Source organism: Salmo salar, chromosome ssa25 (assembly GCF_905237065.1).
Source record: "Salmo salar chromosome ssa25, Ssal_v3.1, whole genome shotgun sequence".
NCBI lineage: Eukaryota > Metazoa > Chordata > Actinopteri > Salmoniformes > Salmonidae > Salmo > Salmo salar.
The window spans coordinates 12,681,057-12,699,664 of NC_059466.1; the positions used below are offsets into that span (position 1 = coordinate 12,681,057).

Consider the following 18,608-nt stretch of genomic DNA (forward strand, 5'->3'; position numbering starts at 1 on the left):
GTGAGGAATCCAGAGTGGGCCCTCCAGGCTCCCAGCGGCCCTCCAGCTGCCAGAGTCACCCCGCTAGTGAAACACTCTTAATTTCCCCTCCCTGTTCCGCAGAGCTTTGCACCAGTGTCCATGACCTTGGAAGGGCTGGTGTAGTGAGGGATAAAAAAAAACAAATGCGTTAGAATTGGCTGAGTACAGAGAGTGATGTCATGCTAAAATACAACAGCACAACACGCAGGCAGCAAAGTGTTATCTTGGTTTTTCCCTGGCTCTGATGCTGATGACTTGTTTTGGTGCTTCAAACAGGGGGAATGGACAGTCGTATCAGCTAGCAACGGCGGCTGTTTTGGAAGGCTTTTGAAGGCTGATAGTGGCTGTTATGGCAGTTCATTGGCTGGAGAGGTCAGCGGGCCACAGGCTTTTCTCATTACACCGTGACCTGACTGGATAGACGGACACATTCCTTTTGTCTGATTTCCTTCGGATTTTATATCTCTGACATCCTCCACACTCCCTCATACTGTGTGTGCACCTAATTTGGGGTTGCTCTCATGTTTAGACTCAGCACATGAAGAATAATTTAGTGTATAGTTCATGAGCCTCTCTGACTGAATGTGAGTAAATGTGTTTTACAACCCCTCCGTTCCAAGTCCGTATCGGTTTATCTGAGACAGTATAGTTTGCAGTGTTTTACGACTGCATGCTACATCTGAGGTCTCTATCCTGAGAGACTTATCCCTTTAAGTCACAGAGTGACTCTAAAGAGTGTGTGTGGGAGTCTGCGAGGCCTCTGTTCCGGGCCCCTCTCTCTTTCTGCTCTGCACTGCTCTGTGGCAGGGCTGAATGGGACAGAGAGCTGCTCTTTGTGATTGCGTCGGCAGATAAATACGCCAGTCCGTCCCCAGCTCAGGAGCGTTTGAGACCGGCTGAACTAATGACCTCGGCCCCCATTGTGCTCGACCTCAAAGGGAAGAGGAGGACAATCAGCTCCGATCGGCTCCCTCTTCACGTTCACCTTCCTCATCCTTAAAATGACCTCCCCTCCCAGGCCGGTTTTCTTTAAAAGGAGACTGCAGCTACTCTGGCACATTCCAGCTCCTCCAGCTACAGTACTGAGGGTCACCGGAGGTTGACTGGAGCAGTCAACAGTAGGAGAGCAGACAACGTCAACATTAAGGAAGGAGGAAGATCTGGTTGAAAGCAGTGGAATGCCACTGGGTGCTGTCCTGTCAGTCAGTGGTCCCTCTGTCAAAGCTCTTAAAACTTCTGGAGAAGTGATAAATCATTAATAGATCATCGTCATCAATCAATTCATAGATTATTTATATATAAAAAGGAAATCCCCTTTATAAAACCAAGGCAACAAAAGCGACCATCGGAATGTGTTTTTCGGCGTGACACAAAGTATTATTTGCTTATGGGATTAGGCTGTGCAGAAGGGGATGGATGGACAGGCTTTGTACGGCGGCCACATCCATTTAACTCTATTGAAAGGGGCCTGAGCTGAGACTTCCAATTGTCTAGTGGTCAGTGATATTATCATGACCTCACCTGCCCCACAAGAAGGACTGCCTAATGACCTGTGTTAATGGCAATCACAATCTGTCGTTAACCTCTGCTCTACACGGCCGCACACACACTGCGAAGCTCCCTGCATGGAAAATGCATTCATTCAAACCCCAGAGCTGGTTTGTGAATACGGTGGAAGAAACAGGAAACTGCCGCTCTGAAAAACGTGAACCTTCAGAGGAGCTTTTGTCACGACTTCCGCCGAAGTCGGTTCCTCTCCTTGTTCGAGCGGTGTTCAGCGGTCGACGTCACCGGTCTTCTAGCCATCGCCGATCCACCTTTAATTTTCCATTTGTTTTGTCTTGTTTTCCTACACACCTGGTTTCAATTCCCTCATTATTTGACGTGTATATAACCCTCTGTTCCCCCCATGTCTGTGTGTGGAATTGTTTGTTGTTAAGTGTATGTGCACTTATGACTGGTTTTGCGATGTTATTTTACCCGTATTTTGTTTGTTCTGGGTGCAGCTTGTTTGTGCATTATTAAAGTGCTCCAGTTGTTACCCATTTCTGCTCTCCTGCGCCTGACTTCCCTGCAGCCAGTTACGCACTGGTGACAGAATTCCACACCGGAATAGGGTGTCAGCAGGAGCAGGTGCCCCTGGTATAGGGGTTGAGGAGCGCGCGGCGATGCTCCACCATCTCGGCGCTGCCATGGACCGCGTCGTCCAAACCATGGACCGCTGGGAGAGACAGGGAGTTCCTCCAGCGCCTCCACCAGCACAACCAGGGTCTCCATTACTCGCCCCTCCTGCACCCAGTCCCAGTGGGATTCGTCTCGCCCTTCCCCGGGAGTACGATGGGACGGCTGCACGCTGCCAGGGTTTCCTGTTGCAGCTGGATCTCTACCTGGCAACCGTCCACCCGGCTCCTTCGGGCCGTGAGAAGGTGTCCGCCCTCGTCTCGTGCCTCTCGGGGAAAGCCCTGGAGTGGACCAAGGCCGTGTGGGGAGAAGGAGATGCGGCGCTGGACCATTTCAAGGATTTCCCCCGCCGCTTCCGGGCAGTCTTCGACCAACCACCCGAGGGTAGAGCGGCAGGTGAACGTCTCTTCCATCTGAGGCAGGGGATGAGGAGCGCCCAGGAGTTCGCGATGGACTTTCAATCCCTGGCCGCCGGCGCGGGATGGAATGACAGGGCCCTGATCGACCACTATCGCTGCAGTTTGCGTGAGGACGTCCGTCGGGAGTTGGCCTGCAGGGACACCACCCTCACCTTCGACCAGCTGGTGGACCTGTCCATTCGGCTGGATAACCTGCTGGCTATTCGCGGACGTCCAGAGCGGGGTCTGTCGGTTCCATCCCCCAGCACCACCGCTCCGATGCCCATGGAGCTGGGAGGTGCTGTGCTCAGGGAGACCGGAGGAGGTTCCGTCTCGTGCACCATCTGTGGCCGCAGAGGTCACACTGCCGGTCGGTGCCGGGTTGGTTCCTCTGGTGGTCGAGGCAGCAGGCAGGGCACTCTGGCGATTTCCCCCCATCACAGGGAAACACCACGATCCTGGTTGTTGTGGATCATTTCTCTAAGTCCTGCCGTCTCCTTCCTCTGCCCACGTCTTCCTACGGCCCTAGTTTACGCACGTCTTCCGGAACTACGGGGTGCTTGAGGATATAGTGTCTGATCGGGGTCCCCAGTTCACTTCGAGGGTCTGGAGGGCGTTCATGGAACGTCTGGGGGTCTAGATCAGCCTTACCTCGGGTTTTCACCCTGAGAGTAACGGGCAGGTGGAGAGAGTTACCCTCTCTGGGCTAGGTGGGACGAAATCGTCCCACCTATGCAACAGCCAGTGTAATCCCGTGGCGCGATTTTCAAATACCTTAGAAATGCTATTACTTCAATTTCTCAAACATATTACTATTTTACACCATTTTAAAGACAACTCTCGTTAATCTAACCACACTGTCCGATTTCAAAAAGGCTTTACAACGAAAGCAAAACATTAGATTATGTCAGCAGAGTACCCAGCCAGAAATAATCAGACACCCATTTTTCAAGCTAGCATATAATGTCACAAAAACCCAGAAGACAGCTAAATGCAGCACTAACCTTTGATGATCTTCATCAGATGACACACCTAGGACATTATGTTATAAAATACATGCATGTTTTGTTCAATCAAGTTCATATTTATATCATAAACCAGCTTTTTACATTAGTATGTGACGTTTAGAACTAGCATACCCCCCGCAAACCTCCGGTGAATTTACTAAATTACTCACGATAAACGTTCACAAAAAACATAACAATTATTTTAAGAATTATAGATACAGAACTCCTTTGTGCAATCGAGGTGTCCGATTTTAAAATAGCTTTTCGGTGAAAGCACATTTTGCAATATTCTGAGTACATAGCCCAGCCATCACGGCTAGCTATTTAGACACCCACCAAGTTTAGCCCTGACCAAACTCCGATTTACTATTACAAAAGTTTGATTACCTTTGGTGTTCTTCGTCAGAATGCACTCCCAGGACTGCTACTTCAATAACAAATGTTGGTTTGGTCCAAAATAATCCATCGTTATATCCAAATAGCGGCGTTTTGTTCGTGCGTTCAAGACACTATCCTAAGTGTAAATAAGGGTCACGAGCATGGCGCATTTCGTGACAAAAAAAATTCTAAATATTCCATTACCGTACTTCGAAGCATGTCAACCGCTGTTTAAAATCCATTTTTATGCCATTTTTCTCGTAAAAAAGCGATATTCCGACCGGGAATCTGCGTTTAGGTAAACAGACGAAAGAAAACAAAGCATGAGGTCGACTCGGGCACGCGCCTGAGTCTCACAGTACTGTAACCAGCCACTACCCAAACGCGCTACTTTTTTCAGCCAGAGCCTGCAAAGCCACGATTCAGCTTTTTGCCGCCTTCTGAGAGCCCATGGGAGCCGTAGGAAGTGTCACGTAACAGCAGAGATCCTCTGTAATGGATAGAGATAATCAAGAAGGGCAAGAAATTGTCAGACAGGGCACTTCCTGCATGGAATCTTCTCAGGTTTTGGCCTGCCAAATGAGTTCTGTTATACTCACAGACACCATTCAAACAGTTTTAGAAACTTTGGAGTGTTTTCTATCCAAAGCTAATAATTATATGCATATTCTAGTTTCTGGGCAGGAGTAGTAACCAGATTAAATCGGGTACGTTTTTTATCCAGCCGTGTCAATACTGCCCCCTAGCCCTAACAGGTTAACCAGGATGTGGGTAGGTTTCTGAGGTCTTACTGCCAAGACCGGCCAGGGGAGAGGGCGGCGTTCGTGCCCTGGGCAGAGATGGCCCAGAACTTGCTTCGCCACTCCTCCACTAACCTCTCCCTCTTCCGGTGCGTACTGGGCTACCAGCCGGTTCTGGCTCCTTGGCATCAGAGTCAGACCGAAGCTCCTGCGGTGGACGACTGGTTCTGGCGCGCGGAGGAGACATGGGACGCCGCCCATGTTCACCTTTAGAAGTCCAAGGTTGGTAGGGCCAACAGAACAGAGTGTAGGCGGAAAGACCCATACAGCCAGGCCCCCTTTCTCTTGTCCACTCTTCAGGGGGTTGAGTTGTATTGTGAACCTGGGTTATTCAGCTCCCTAGGCATCATAACCCTAAAAGATATTTTCAGAGTCACCACATGATTGACCACTGTAAGAAAAACTCTTCAGTGTCATCCGTCATTCCTCTCTCTTCTGGTAGTGCCAGCCATACAAACTGTCTCAGTACCGAGGGATAGCCTACATACGGGGGTAAGTAGAGGACAGCCATACATTATAGTTAGCCACATCGTGTGAATCATATAAAGCAAGCAATAGAGTTGTAAAGGGTTTTCTTGGATTTTCCTCTCCACTGTGTACTAGACACTAGAGCAGTGGTCACCAACCAGTCAATCACGATAAAAAAATAAAAATAACAACCACAAAGCCTTGCGTTCCTATTTTTTTTTATGCGTCTCGTGCTGTTGGCGATAGGTGCACCCCATTTAGCTGCACGGTGTGCCAGCTAGGCGAAGTGTTCCCATTTTTAACCATTTCATATGTCTGAAGGTACAAACTCTGCCTTCCCGGCGGGCCCAGAGAGCAAATCAAGTGCACTATAGGCCTACGATTGGCCAATTGGATGGCTCAGATTCCCATGTCTGCAGTAACGTAGCAGGCGTAAGCTTTCAATACTTTTAAAACCATGACTAGAGAAAGACTGTCTGTGAATACAGAAGAGAGCTGCTGTTTTTGAGTGAGTTCATGTTTATGTTTTTGCTCAGGCCTCTCAACACTTTTTATTCAACAGTTTTATGAGCCATAAAATGTGCGTAGTTCCTATTTCCACTCATGCTACTACATGATGAATGAAAAATAAGAAATTTTATTGATAAGCTTGCGTTGTAATTGTTAGCGGTTTAGGTCTTTTTTAATATCGAGGAATATTTCACATTCTCTGGTCATAGGAGTAATAACATGAATTTGTGCGGGTGGGAGAAATGCGACTCAAGTTTCACCATTAGCTGGAAGACGGTGTCCCTTTTTGGTCAGTGTCAGTGGAGGAAAGGGAGAGCGGAGGGATGTTGAGAGGCGGACCTTCAGTCTCACTGCTCTCTCCCTTCTCTGAGACTGACCATCAGATGCGGGCACCATCAGCCCAGTAAAATATAAATAAAAAGCTAATTATTTAAATGTATTCTCACTCAGCTGTGCCTCACAACTAATACAACAGCTGATCTATTACCGGTGTGATCATATAGCCTACCTCAAATGTTGGTCCGAACAACAATGCATCGGCAGGGCAATTCAAGCAAAGCCAATATGCAATGATAAATGATGAATTGGCCCTATAGCCTACTGCACAAACCTCATTGCTACAGTACTGTTTTTCATAGGTTAATGTTGCATAGGCTTACATTTTTTAAGTCACGTAAAAAAAAAAGATCTGAGTGGTTGATCTCCACTTGCATTTTGACTCGGAAAGTGATCTTGTCTCAGAAAAGGGTGGTGACTACTGCACTAGAGCAATTGAAGTGTGACTGCTTTTTTGGTCAGGTGACTGTCTCCATGCCTCACTGAAGAGTTTTCAAGCAGACATGCAGCAGCAGGAATCAGCTGACTTTACTGTCACCAATCAATGTGGCCAAATGAGGATTTGCTGTGTATGAATGGGGAGGTGAGGGGGGTTTTTCCCCAAAGCGTGGGAGCGTAGCTGGGTGTCCCACTTCTCCAGACCATGGGGATCAAGAGGCCTGTAGAGAGCCATTCAGACTGGTAATCACACTCACAATCCTGCCAGTATGAATATCAATAACCCCCTTTCTCTCAACTCAAACTGGGCCTGTCATCAGTAAATCTGTGAAAATGTATTCCAAAAACTTGGATCAGACAAGACCACTTGGCTTTTTTGTGGATCAATGAAAGTAGTTTTTAATGCCGATGCTTTTATTGTGAAGGCTGTGCCCTCTTGATTGCACTTCATAAAGCTCACCACCCACCAGCTGAATGCAGAAGGTGTTTGTAGGCTATCTCAGTACGTTGTTGAAAAAGAGCTGTCAGGATGTTCTTCTCTTTCTATTCTTCTCTCTAATCGCACTGCTGTCAATGCCTTTGTAACATGTATTTGTGACCCCACAAATGATCATTACGCCCAAATATGCTTGTCTTTAACCCCTTTTGCACTTGGTAAGATAGGTATCAAAATATATGCTGTGATGAGATTATGTCCTCAGGTTGGACAGGGACATTCTTTGTGGAGGATCTGTTTCTTCACTTCTGAGTGATGGGAATAAGGTCATTCTCTCCCGTAGTTTCATAAAACACTGGAACGGTGTTCTGGATGGTGACCTTGAGTGCAATAAATGTAGTGAGCAACACATATCCTCACATCTCCCCACCGCCAGTTCCCCTTTCTGGGTCCTAACAGACTTGTTAAGTCCTTATGATACATGTGCGACTGTTATGTATGTTTTTGAGATCAACGGACTGGTTTTTACGGCACACCTGTGCTGCTCTGTGGGAGAGCTCACATTGTGTTGCTTGGCACCTCATTGGTATTCATATCATCTCCTACAGAGATCATGATGTTTAAATTAAAACCTTCCCTGGGCTCTGTCTGCTTTATGCAGTATCAGTTGGCACATTGTGTCTTTTCCCTTTGCTTCCAATGCCCTTTCTTGCCTCTGCTTGACACCAGCTTAAAATAAACCATGTGGTAAAGACATTGTCTGGCACAGATATGTTTCCCATATCTGCTTAAATTGACCATTTATGAAGAGGAATGAGAACTGTCATGGTCGCTGGCTGCCCACCGCCTCCACCCCCTCCCTCTGTTTCTGTATCCCAGGGGAGGCTGGTGAAGACATTCCAGTGCACAGGCCACTGCAGAGCATCAGAGGTTTTACTGCGGGATGATTCTGTAACCTGCCTGCCAATTGCCTGCAGCACGGCTTCGGCTCTGCTTTAACCAGCTCATGTGTTCACATTAGTAACTCTTTGGGATGAGAGTGCAGGGTTTCGGTGAGATGTCGCAACTAAAAGACTATCAGCATTAGTGTCTCTCCCCAACATAGATGACTCAATTAATTAAATCCAACACAGATGTTTCTGAACACTGCCAGTGGGTTTAGTCTTTGACAGACTAATGATATTCAGATAACTGAACATTGAGAAAATATTGTCAGTGGATTTTAGTCTGAAGGATGCTTTGTGTGCAAAGACAATTTGGGCATTTTTCATAAACAAGAACGTGTAATGAGCTTGAAAGTAGAAGCCCTCTGAGACTGGAGAGATAAACTGTGATTGCGTATTCTCTCCATCCTCTCTAATCCCACAGACAGAAATTATGCTGCAATGTGGAGATTGATTCCTCTATGTGACGTATTGATGTTATCACACAGGTGAAATTTGTTTTTGAGGAATGTGTATGCACTATCCAGGTAGCCAGCATATTCTGAAGCGTGTGTAATGTGTGGAATTGTATTATTTTAATGGATACTAACATAAATCTGTCCTCTCTGAATTGGGTATTTTTCCAGTTTACTTGATATTTTGACTGTTGCCATGACTGCATCTGGCTGGCCAAAGGGGTCTTGGGGGGGGGGTGGAGATTTCCCTCCAGGAATCCCAGATTGGCTGCAGGATTTCCCCTAGAGATGAGTCTAGACAGGAGAGGTTGCTGTTACTGATATATGGAAGTCACTCCCAGACAGGCAGCCATACTGGGCTTAGTTACAGATAAACAAGACTAATTTAGCCTACAGTACTTAGTTAAAACTCATTGCTTTTTTTATCATATACAAATTGATGTATACTAACTACCCCCGTCCTCCACTTCATTTTCTCTTTCCCTCTGTCTGGCTTTATCGCCCTCTAGCTCAGTGGGCTGCCTGTGTGTTAACCATGTCAGCTTTTGTGAGACTGTCACCCTGGTCTCGGAAGTACTCAGGGAAGCCTAGTTGTTACGCATTCTAGCTGGAGAATTCCCCATGTAAAACAGTAATACCTTATTTACATAAGAATTCAGACCCTTTGCTATGTGACTCGAAATTGAGCTCAGGTGCATCCTGTTTCCCTTGATCATCCTTGACATGTTTCTACAACTTGATTGGAGTCCACCTGTGGTAAATTCAATTGATTGGACATGATTTGGAAAGGCACACACCTGTCTATATAAGGTCCCACAGTTGACAGTGCATGTCAGAGCACAAACTAAGCCATGAGGTCGAAGGAATTGTCCGTAGAGCTCAGAGACAGGATTGTGTCGAGGCACAGATCTGGGGAAGGAGGCACAGACTTTCCCGAAGGACAACAATCTCTGCAGCACTCCACCAATGAGGCCTTTATGGTAGAGTGGGCAGACGGAAGCCACTCCTCAGTAAAAGGCACATGACAGCCCGCTTAGAGGTTGCCAAAAGGCATCTAAAGGACGCTCAGACAAGTCTCTGGTCTGATGAAACCAAGATTGATCTCTTTGGCCTGAATGCCAAACGTCACATCTGGAGGAAACCTGGGACCATCCCTACGGTGAAGCATGGTGGTGGCAGCATCATGCTGTGGGGAGGTTTTTCAGCGGCATGGACGGGGAGATTGGTCAGGATCGAGGGAAATATGAATGGAGCAAAGTACAGAGAAATCCTTGATGAAAACCTGCTCCAGAGCTCTCAGGACCTCAGACTGGGGTGAAGGTTCACCCCAACCCTAAGCACACAGCCAAGACAATGCATGAGTGGCTTCGGGACAAATCTCTGAATATGAATATAGACTAGCCTACCCTGCACGAAACAACCATTTGCTTGCACTATCAAAATGAAATCAATTCTATCACGCAGACTATGAAGTTAAGTTGATCATATTTGAGCAAGTTCAGATGCAATAAAAGGCCCTTATAGTCTCTTGACAGTTAGAGTAATATATTTTAACTCTTATTTTAATATCCCTTTCAAATGCATTAGGCTAAGTGTACCTATTAAGCCCATATACCCATGGATTCAAATAAAAATAAAAAATAAATTCAACTAATTCATCTGATTGTTATATCCATAATCTTTTGTTATTGACAATTATGTGTAAGTTCCCACTATTGGCCAATTTCAAAGCTGCAAAAAAACGTTTGTGTTGAGGCTACCAGATATTTTTTGTACCTTCTCAGATAAGTGATCATACTTTATCTAAAATGAAGATGTTAATGTGCTGATATATGCAAAGGATAGCATATTTCATGAGCATTCGTTACTATTGAAATGATGGGTTTTTCCTACTAGCAGTCATGCCTGAATGTAAGTCACATAATTTGGTGAACTACAAAGATTTCATGCATTCATAGCTTACATTTTTAAATGCAGTTTGTCTTATTTTACTGTTAAATGAACCTTGCATTGTTATACATACAGTGCATTCAGAAAGTATTCAGACCCCTTTACTTTCTCCACATTTTGTTACGTTACAGCCTTATTCTTAAATGGATTAAATAGTCCCCCCCCATCAATCTACACACGATACCTCAAAATGACAAAGCAAAAACAGGTTTTTAGAAATGTTTGCAAATTTATGAAAATAAAAAAATGATGAAATATTGCATTTACATAAGTATTCAGACCCTTTACTCAGTACTTTGTTGAAGCACCTTTGGCAGCAATTACAGCCTCAAGTCTTCTTGAGTGTGACGCTACAACCTTGGCATGCCTCCAATGTCGTTTTAGAGAATTTGGCAGTACGTCCAACCGGCCTCACAACCTCAGGCCACGTGTAACCACGCCAGCCCAGGACCTCCACCTCCGACTTCTTCACGTTTGGGATCGTCTGAGACCAGCCACCCGGACAGCTGACCAAATAATTTCTGCACAAACTGTCAGAAACCGTCTCAGGGAAGCTCATCTGCGTGCTTGTCGTCCTCACCAGGGTCGTGACCTGACTGCAGTTCAGCGTCATCAAATCCTCACCTTCAATGGCCACTGGCATGCTGGAGAATTGTGATCTTCACAGATTAATCCCAGTTTCAACTGTACCGGGCAGATGGCAGACGGCGTGTGTGGCGTTGTGTGGGTGAAAGTATTGCGGAAGTCAACGTTGTGAACAGCGTGCCCCATGGTGACGATGGGGTTATGGTATGGGCAGGAGTAAGCTACAGACAACGAACATGGTTGCATTTTATCGATGGCAATTTTAATCCACAGAGATACCGTGACAAGATCCTGAGGCCCGTTGTCATGCCATTCATCCACTGCCATCACCTCATGTTTCAACATGATAATGCACAGCCCAATGTCGCAAGGATCTGTACACAATTCCTGGAAGCTGAAAATGTCCCAGTTCTTCCATGGCCTGCATACTCACCCACTGAGCATGTTTGGGATACTCTGGATCGACGTGTACAACAGCGTGTTCCAGCTCCAGCCAATATCCTGGAACTTCGCACAGCCATTGAAGAGGAGTGGAACAACATCCCACATCAACAGCCTGATCAACTCTATGCGAAGGAGATGTGTCGATCTGCATAAGGCAAATGGTGGTCACACCAGATACCGACTGGTTTTCTGATCCACGCTCCTACCTTTGTTTTAAGGTATCTGTGACTAACAGATGCATATCTGTATTCCCAGTCTTGTGAAATCCATAGATTAGGGCTTAATGGGCTCCCGAGTGCTGTGTCACAGCCGGCCGTGATTGGGAATCCCATAGGGCGGCGCACAATTGGCCCAGCGTCGTCAGGGTTTGGCCGATGTAGACCATCATTGTAAATAAGAATTTCTTCACTGACTTGCCTAGTTAAATAAATAAAAAATAATGATTTTATTTAAATTTACTGATTTCCTTAAATTATCTATAACTTAGTAAAATCTTTGCAAATTGTTGCATGTTGCTTTTATATTTTTGTTCGGTGTAATTTTACATAAATGTCAGTTTGTACGTTTTGAACATTTGGAAATTAATAAAAATGTATTATTTAAGAGGTTGACTTGTTACAAAAACCCATAGGCTTAAACGCTACACTCGGTACCCATTAAGCTCAGTCTGGACTTTTCACATATTTGATCAAATATTTTTTTAGTCTTATTAAAACATGTGGTAAGTAAAGTCATAAAACTTCACATGAGAGATTAATCTTTCATTTTATATCCACTTTTCTTACAAAAATTAGGGCAGTATATGTTGGGAATGTTTAAAGTTAGATTTGGTTGGCTTATTAGCATCTTTTACTTCTAGTCTATTTCTACAGGCGGTTCTGAATTGCATTCCCGGTCAAGTAATTGATTTCCACTTCCATTTTTAATCAATGGCTTAAATTATTATCAGGCTTTTTATGGGGAGGGCATGTCCTCATTGGCCTTGGTCCTCCTCTTTGATGACGGAGAAATGGGCATGAAAGGGACTGTAATCATTTTTACATCATCTTGGTGCAGGGCTTTATAATTAGAAAGGGTTGATTTCCTTGAACCACAGCAGGGACTGAAATTGCAGGCATCGTCTGGGCCAGGACTTGAGGAAAAGCAACTGAAATAGCCCATGGTGAGTTTACGTTACTGTTTCCCTCTGAGTTTTAGCTCTGGGTCAGATGGCAGTGCAGCCACCATGACACAAAGCCAACAGGCCGTCCAGCCAGCAACTTATTCAAGGCCAGCTTTTATGTGGCGCCTCTTGTTTTCAAAACTATCAGCCCTAATTACAACTTTGTCATAATGTCTTTAGCATACAATATGCCTGAGATGTAATGCCCACTGTCTAGCATTGCTGCACCAATGAGCGCTACAAAGGGGGTTTTATGATCTGCCATTCAGTCAAGGATTGGTATTTAGTTTTACTAGCGAAAAAGATGTGTTACTAGTGAAAAAAGGGACTGTTCTTGAAATGTGCGAATAGACTCTCGTACTGAGAGTTTTAGGAATTTGGGCTTACATCATTTACTGGCACACAGGGCGAACTGAAGTCACTATTGGCACCCCTGCATAACTGGAGCACAGTGATAGAAGGGGTCTCCCTCCCTCTCAGAGCCCCCTAGTGAAATGACATCTCTCCTCTTTGATGGCTACTTCTCAAAAGTGCTATTGTAATACGCTAGTAGTGGTTTGTGTTAATTGCCCTAGTAACTCTTAGCAGTTCTGGGTTCTTCATGAATGGAGGGGTTCTCTGTCTCTCTCTATCTGCCCTTCTCCCTGTCGTATAACACCCTGACATGGTGGTGAAACTGTGTGATCATTAGTTACTGCACACATCTAGCATAGCAACGGATGAGGTCCTGCTTCAACTGCTTGACCTCTGATTGCTTGGCCTGTGGTTGTGCCCATCTCAATGATTTAATGGTCTTAACAAAATCCTTTCCTGTCTATTCACAACTCACATTGTCTTCATAGAAGCGGTTTTGGCATTTTGCCTAATTAAAGTAACAGATATTGTTTCATTAATAGTTTAGTCTAGTGGTAGTGAAGATATAGACTTAGATCAGCTGGTAAGGGCAAATCCTGGAATTGGAGACAGAAAGAATCAGTATCTACTGTACCAAAGAATACTGTGGAATTCTCTGTCTTGGAGTACTGTTTCCCCTGTCTCTGGGGTGGCGGAATGGGTCGGGATGAGTCCCTGAGTGTCTTTAAGGTGTCTTTAGTCTAGGATTGGGCCCCCTTTTCATGTGTGCTTGGAGCAACCTGTTCTATTCATGTCAGTGTTCCGTTGGGGCTGTTTAAACAAGCTCAATAGCTACTGACAGTGGCTCTGTGTTTTTGGCTCTTATGCATTGACATGTTGTCAGGTTCAGTACCTAATGAAATACAAATCTGAAAATTAGCCTAGCAGATCATTGATTCTGTACAAATGCGTCATGTTTGTTAGCTGTTCAGTAGTAGCCCATTCACAGATCTGTGTGTTGAATCTGTTGAATATGGATGGTGATCTATGGTCAGTAGGCCTTTGACCAGGTCATGGGGACCACAGGGCTCAGCTGCATGGTCGAACACTTCACAAGCGTCTGGAAACATACGGAGGTGTCATTGCACTGGGGTCAGATTCTGTTTCTGGCATTCTTCTTTATTTAATAGCCCTTTAAACAAGACAGCTTTGTGTCTCCCGTTGCGAGACTCCAGGGAGAACACAGTGCCATGTTGCTGATTATTCCCAGCAGCCAACATTCATTTCCCCTGGGAACTGAGCAAAGTCCTGGCTAGCTAATAGCAGCAGACCACTAGCGCCCTGATCCTCTCCCATTGGTTCATCCTCATGGTCCAGACTGGCGTCATGGACTTCGTCCCAAATGGCAGCCTATTCCATATATGGAGCACTGCTTTTGACTAGGGACCAAAAGACTCTGATTAAAAGTAGTGTACTGTGTAGGGAATAGGGTGCCATTTGTGACAAAGCCCATGGATTATCTGGGAAAAGGGTCCCAAACAAGAGGCTGACATGGTCCTTAGAACATAGCCAAGCCTAAAGGGCATGTGGCTCCCCACATCTATGATTATGATCCAGCCTGCTCTTTCTGTTGACGCATGAGCAGCAGCACTATTAGAGGTTGATCATTCAGACATTTTAATGTGTGGTTGGTTAGATGAGAGCTTGAGAGGGCAGCATTTCTATTCAACAGAAGATATTACTTATTGAGAATGGTCTTTCCATTCGAAGTTGGCTTTCAGTAAAGGCTCTAAATTTTCAATTTAGAACTGGTCTAGCAGCTAGGCGGAATCATTAATGGTCTTGAGCAAGGTCATTCCTAGTGGACTACACTCCACTCCATGGTGAAGGAAGTTTCTGATGAACTTCACCAACGGTGTGGAGCTGAGACCAGGCTTTGTGGAATCTAGCTCAGTACATCGATTCGCCCAAGGTCAATACTATAAAAGTATGATTATGAAATGCCCACCTTGTACCCATGTTTGTCGTCGGTAGTTGCGTGCCTTTCTTTGTTTGCTGAAATCATTACTTTTTCAATAAATGTTAAACAATACCACCACCGACTGTTTCCTTGTTGAGATTAAATGGAAACGTGCGCATTTGAGGTAATTTTCCATCTTAGAGCAACGGCAATGAGCTAACAGTCAGTGTTAGTATTTGATTAAAGTTTACTGAGAAAGTATGGATTCAGCAAACAAAGAAAGGCAAATATTCGGTGGGCATTTCATAATTTAAATTTTTTGAAGTCGGAGCTCGATTCCACAAAGCCTGGTCTCGGCTCCACGCCGTTGGTGAAGTTCATCATAAACTTCCTTCACCATGGAGTGGAGTTCAGTCCGCTAGGTCGTCCCTAGCCAGAACTCCAAGGAACTGTTTGGGATAAAAAAAAATTTTTTTGAATTAATTGTAATCTGATTTTAGACATGATCATGTCTTCAGAGGAAAAAATTTATAAAAATGTAAGCCTATTTTTGATTAAGATTTCATATAAACAATATGATTTAGTGCTCACTGGGTCTAACACAGGAAGAGTGTATAGCCTACATGATGGGGAAAACTCCAAGCTATAGCTGAGGCCATTTGGAAAGTATTCAGACCCCTTGACTTTTCCCACATTTTCTTACGTTACAGCCTTATTCTAAAATTGATTTTTTTTTTTATCCCTTATCAATCTACAAACAATACCCCATAATGACGAAGCCAAAACAGGTTTTTAGGAATGTTTGCAAATGAATAAAAAAAAGAATATGCACATTTACATAAGTATTCAGACTGTTTACTTTTGCAGCGATTACAGCCTTGAGTCTTCTTGGGTATGACGCTACAAGCTTGGCACACCTGAATTTGGGGAGTTTCTCCCATTCTTCTTTGCAGATCCTCTCAATCTCTGTCAGGTTGGATGTGGAGCAACACTGCACAGCTATTTTCAGGTCTATCCAGAGATATTTGTTCGAGTTGAAGTCCAGGCTCTGGCTGGGCCACTCAAGGAAATTCAGAGACTTGTCCCAAAGCCACTCCTGCATTGTGCTTAGGGTCGTTGTCCTATTGGAAGGTGAACCATCGCCCCAGTCTGAGGTCCTGAGCGCTCTGGAGCAGTTTTTCATCAAGAATCTCTCTGTACTTTTCTCTGTTCAACTTTCCCTCGATCCTGACGGATGGTGCCAGGTTTCCTCCAGACGTGACGCTTGACATTCAGGCAAAAGAGTTCAATCTTGGTTTGATCAGACCAGAGAATCTAGTTTCTCATGGTCTGAGAGTCGTTTAGGTGCCTTTTGGCAAACTCCAAGCATGCTGTCAATTGCCTTTTACTGAGGAGTGGCTTTCGTTTGGCCACTCTACCATAAAGACCTGATTTAATGCAGTGCTGCAGAGACGGTTGTCCTTCTAGAAGGTTCTCCCTTCTCCACAGAGGAACTCTGGAGCTCTGTCAGAGTGGCCATAGGGTTCTTACTCACCTCCCTGATCAAGGCCCTTCTTCCCTGATTGCTCAGTTTGGCCAGGCGGTCAGCTCTAGGAAGAGTCTCTAGGAAGAGTCTTCTTCCATTCAAGAATGACGGAGGCCTCTGTGTTCTTGGGGACCTTCAATGCTGCAGAATTTTTTGGTAGCCTTCCCCAGATCTGTGCCTCGACACAATCCTGTCTCGGAGCTCTACGGAGAATTCCTTTGACCTCATGGCTTGGTTTTTGCTCTGACATGCACTGTCAACTGTGAGACCTTATATAGACAGGTGTGTGCCTTTCTAAATCAAGTCCAATCAATTGAATTTACCACAGGTGGACTCCAATGAAGTTGTAGAAGCATGTCAAGGATGATCAATGGAAACAGGATGCACCTGAGCTCAATTTTGAGTCACATAGCAAAGAGTCTGAATTCTTATGTAAATAATATATTTCTGTTTTACATATTTATACATTTGTGAAAATTTTGAACAACCTGTTTCCCTTTGTCATTATGGGGTATTGTGTGTAGATTGCTGAGGAATTGTTTTTATTTAACCCATTTTAGAATAAGGCTTTAACGTAACAAAATATGGAAAAAGTCAAGGGGTCTGAATACTTTCTGAAGGCACTGTACTTGCAGAACAGGTTGTCATGTTTTCTTTTTCAAGAAGGAATGCTTGGTTGAGCTAATAATCCGTGATAAAGTTACCCTTATTTTCTCCCACAGATTGGGGGTACATGGGTACATGAGGGCTCCATACTGTACTCCAAACCTATCATTGCCTCCCATGTTTTGGGATATTAGCCTACAGGGTACTGGGTTCCTGTTATGGCTTATCAGTCCAATGCACCCAGAGGAGACCTGAAAGGGCACTTTCCCACAGGTTAGGTTATCTGCTGTTAGCTGGAGTCTGTAGAGCAGGGTTACCCAACTGGCGACCCACGGGTGGTTTTATGTGGCCCCCCAAGTTTAACAAAAGACTGTAACAGACTAAAAAAGACAGTAAAGACACCAGGGAATCAGCTCCAAGGGATTTTATTTTAAGAAATCTGTTTCCAAGTATTCCCATACATAATAGAAACACGTGATTGTATACAAATGTAAGCAAGGTTTGAAATTATTACGTTTTAGTCAAACATTATATCTTTTTGGGCATCTTGCTGTCAATTTGCAGTCTACAAATTATTTGTAATTTTGTTCCAGCCCCCTGACCATCCGCTCAATAAAAAAATCAGACTGCGGCAGAATCTAGTTGATGATCCCTTCTGTAGAGTTCAGTACAGTGTAGATATAGTACTCTGTTTTGGAGTAGCCTATTGAATCAATAACTGCAGCTTTCTTGCCTTTAGCGTCTCAAGTTCAAGCTGCTCCAACCCAAACCACTGAATTAAAGATATTACTTCTGGATCATTATTCATTCCTCACACATTAGCTGTACAATGAATTTACTAGAATGCTCTCAGTATTGTACTGAGCCAAAACAGTATTTTGCTAATATTTGTTCAGTTAGTTTACCCAAAGGTTTTTGGATCAATGAGTCACACATGTTATCTCAGCTCCATGGTCAATGACACCACTCTTATTTATGCTGCAAACTGGGTGTCTTGCCACACCATGAGCCCCATGGCGTACCATTGTGGGCCCATGACCTCTGGTTAAACCACATAGCATGTGGCTCCATTCACTCTTAATGTGTGTGTCTGACTCAGTCCTGGTCTATCACTGATCATGATCACTCCCTGGACCTCGATTTGAGAACACTTATCTTGGTATCTGAAAGACATCTGAAATTGTTTGATTTCATAGTGTGGCTAGGTGCATCTCTCCACAAACCGTGGCTGACCGTGCAGAACACAGCATTAGCAGAAAGCCTCCCTAAGAGGGGGATTTGTTCTGCTATCTGAATGCCTTCAACTTCATTAGACATTCAGGAGTCCACATGTCTGGTAATATCTGATCTCAAATCAGTTTTTTTCCTCATGGAGATTTTGAATGGTTTGACGTATTGATTTGTAATTTTCTCTCCAAAAATGTATGCTTAGCTTATATAATCAGGTTTGGTGAATAATATTGATGAGGCAAAAAATCAATACAGTTACATATCGCAATATTATTTTTGGACTATATTATATCAGTACTTTGACTCCAAATATTGATTTGTTAAAAATAACTTGGTATTAACAAGCACTAGTCAACTGCGGTAGTTGTCACCCTATAGCTTGTTCTCCGTCTTCTTTTAAAATAGTGAGCCAACATCAGTCTGAACTTTTATTTCCATGAC

At 44.4% G+C, this 18,608-nt stretch overlaps 1 protein-coding gene across 7 annotated transcripts in view; it reads left to right on the forward strand.

The window, feature by feature from the left end:
* LOC106586176 (protein TANC1) overlaps window positions 1-18,608 on the forward strand; it is a 279,123-nt gene that overhangs the window by 74,988 nt on the left and 185,527 nt on the right. The window lies entirely within an intron of this gene.